At 36.9% G+C, this 3504-nt stretch overlaps 1 protein-coding gene across 1 annotated transcript in view; it reads right to left on the bottom strand.

The window, feature by feature from the left end:
- Positions 1-3504, bottom strand: part of LOC110027534 (CLP protease regulatory subunit CLPX1, mitochondrial-like) — a 56373-nt gene that overhangs the window by 51822 nt on the left and 1047 nt on the right. The gene's annotated exons all lie outside the window — the stretch shown is intronic.

Below are 3504 nucleotides of genomic sequence, written 5' to 3'. Positions count from 1 at the left end.
ATTCAGGCTATACAGCGCGTCGCTTCCAGGGGACGCCCTAGCACTTACACAATGATCAAAAGGATTCATGTCATGATTTTTTCAACAAGTTTTACGCTGGCTGTCGACTACCTAACGCAACCCTCCACTTTTCTCATCCGGGCTTGGGACCGGCAACGGCAGTGTTGAAAAAACCTTATTTTCAATCCAGGGAGAAAATCCACAGGACTTATTTTGATAAGATTTTGATACCAATAAACCCAAAGAATAATAGAAAAATAAATATTATTATTGAAAAAACCAATAAGTGATTACAACCAAACACACTCACTGAAGTGGAAAATAACAACACACACATCATACAAACCTAAATTGGGGTCCAATCCAGGGAGGTTCTGGTGAGCAGGAGCAACAACAAGGGGGCATTGGGTCAGCATTATATGAATGGCAGCAGGTATGGGGCAGTTGGGCAGCTTGCAGACAGATATCAAGGATGGTAAGGGCAGCTGGGAAGGCTGCAGACTGCAGGAAATGGCAAGGGAAGGCCGGCAGTCGGTAAATACGGCTAGGACAGCAAGGCAACAGCCAGAGGAGATGGTAAGGGGCAGCAGGGAGGGTTGAAGGATGCAGGAAACAGCAAAGGAGGGGTTGGAACTGTGATGAAAGCGAAGCGGAAAGCCTGAAACAGCAGCGGCGGCAAATAAGAGGTAGGGGAAGGCGATGGTTGCGGCTAGAACAGCAGAAAAAACAACAGGGAATGTTGTTCTAGGTAGCTGCAGCAAAAATGGATGTGTGGCCGTGAAGCAAGAGGGATGAGGGGGAGTTGGGAAAAGATAAACGTCATTTCGGGAGCAAGATACAGTCAGACCACCACTCAACCCTTGGATACAGCCCTTGAAGGGAGAAATGAAGACGTCGATAGTTGTCTCAAACACACATACGCCAAAATTAACCATAAAACATCACGAGCGAATATATAATAAAAGGATAACTAGAAGTAGCCCAATAAATCGGCTGACTCCTCAGAAGGGGAAAAAAAAAATCTAAACTGGTTTGGTCCAAGCACGCACGTGTGAGCTGCTCGGTCGCAGGCGTCTGCATTTGCCAGTCACAGGAGCCACCAGCGTCAGGATCTTAGATTCAAATGAAGGAAAAAAAAAACCTCTTCAATACTAACCTTTTCAAAATAACACTTAAAACTTCACAACAGTTATTTCATTAGCTTATTTTTGTTGACAAACGAGCTAACAAACTCCATCCAAAACGCAACCCTAATGAATCTAATCTAGACTGTCAACAACTGTTAATCGTAATCATGATGTCCTTGCACAGCGATTAGGCAAAAAAAGCATGGATGTCTTCCTCTATTTAGGGACTAGTAAAGGGCTAGCTGATTGTAATCATGAGACGAGCGTAGGGTCAAAGAAGGACAGCCATTTATCAATTTAATGAGCGGAAAAAAGAAAAAGAAAATGATAGAACTAATTAATAGAATGGGAATAAATCCTGAAAATACCCAAATGAATGATCATCCATACAAAGTTAGCACATCCAAAGTGTAAAAATGAAAGTAGTCCAAATACTCGTCATCATGAATTTCTACTACATAAAGCGTAAACTTTACATAGTATTGAAGGAGATAGATTATCATCTGCATAAAGAATGTAGTATTACTTATGCTATTAAAATACATGGCATGTATCAAATACCTACATGAAACAAAATCAGTGTTGTTAACCAATATCATCATGATCATAAGGATAAATAAACTACTTAAGTTAGCTATACGAGTCAATCTTCTCCAGTCAATCCTATTAATTCTTGAATATTGTGCTAGATCTAGTTTGGAAGATCACCTGTCACTTTGTGTATAGAGGATAGTGTATTACTTCACTGGTAGAATATAGGTGTCTATCAAGACTTTATATGAAACTAATGCATGTTGACCATTTACCTAATATCATAACCATTTTTAGGCAAACCCAAGAATTTGAGCCTGCACATGAAACAACTTTGTTCATTTCATTCCTAAACGAGAATCAAGTAACTTTACCGCTAGTTTTTGCTAAACTTCTACACATTATCTAGCCAAACTACATTTGTGTAAGCATTTCTCTTCCTATAATTTTCAAATTGATACCATCTCCCCACCGTATCTGTGTATATATTGCACTCTTTTATACATAAAAAAATCATCAAAACTTACTGTTTTAAAGCTTTTTTTTAAGAGATGCGCTCTAAGAATCTCTCTTATTCAATTATTGCACATTCCATCTTCCTCAAATTTACCAACAATGCATCTTATCATTCTTTCCATTTTGCTTAGTTGCATGTAATATATCTTTTGTTAAAACTAACTATACATCATCTTGTTGTTGCAAAATTTAATTATTGTACAAAACTCCTGAGGTGCCTTGATATATAATATCTAATTAGTTTAAACTTTTAATAACTATAACAAAGATAAAATTTGTATCATCGCGATCTTCCACTCATAATGGTGGCCTTTTCCTATAGTGGGAATTTGGATCTATCACTACGCTACATGGAGAATGAGGCGTTACTTCTTACTATGACAATACAAGGGTATCCTTCTTATCTGTGTGAACAACAAAAAAGGAAGTATAGCATGCATGAACTATCTTCAAAATCAGATTGCAACAAATTAGTAATCATCACTTTCTTTCATCTCTATAACTATAAAAATAACAAAAAGTGAATTCAACAAGAATGCTACTCTGTTTTGACATTCAGCCTATAAAAAACTAGTGATACTACCACTATTCCTTCTTTTATTTTGGATTACTAGGTTCACCAACATCTTGTTTAACATTAAGTTGTTGCATTATAAATGTTCTTGGGGTGATAAAAATCGATGCAAAAAGAATGTATGCAAAAGAGAGCTGATGCCTTGTGTACTGCTCAAAGGATTGAACGGAAGAGGAAAATTCAGAAAACAAAGCAAAAACATTTGAGAAATAGCTAATCATGATGCTAGGAGAAAGTTGATTTTATTTAGATACTATATATAGAAGCATCCTCTAGTCTTCCATTGCTTCTATCATGGATCTCACTCTGTTATGAATTGGCTACTTCTAAATATATGCTGTTCACATCAATCATCAGATGCAAATATTATGAAAAATTAGGATCACTCACCGCACTCTAGCAGTGCTCGTCAAAACTGAAGCAATAGCTATACTCTAATCCAAAGAAATAGAATTCCTAATCAATCACTCCATCTTCTACTCAACGACTGAGCATCAAAATAATTGTTTGTGATTGCAAGACAGTTAATCTTAAGTTCAAGTGTGAACCCTAAAGCGATTTGTAAAATCCACAAAAAGTGAAGAGCAACAAAATAAGGAAAGAGCACAAGTCATGCAACATTGCCTTGAATTTTCCCGTGCTTCCCATTACCACAAGTATCTTTCTTCCACGTTATATAATACAACAAGAAAATAAAGGAAATGGAAGCAAAAGAAACTAACTTCCCCTCACTCATAATATATATATATATATATA

This window comes from Phalaenopsis equestris, unplaced genomic scaffold, assembly GCF_001263595.1.
Source record: "Phalaenopsis equestris unplaced genomic scaffold, ASM126359v1 Scaffold000428, whole genome shotgun sequence".
NCBI classification, from domain to species: domain Eukaryota; kingdom Viridiplantae; phylum Streptophyta; class Magnoliopsida; order Asparagales; family Orchidaceae; genus Phalaenopsis; species Phalaenopsis equestris.
Note: the sequence above shows the minus strand (reverse complement) of the source record. Positions and strands in the feature narration are given on the sequence as shown.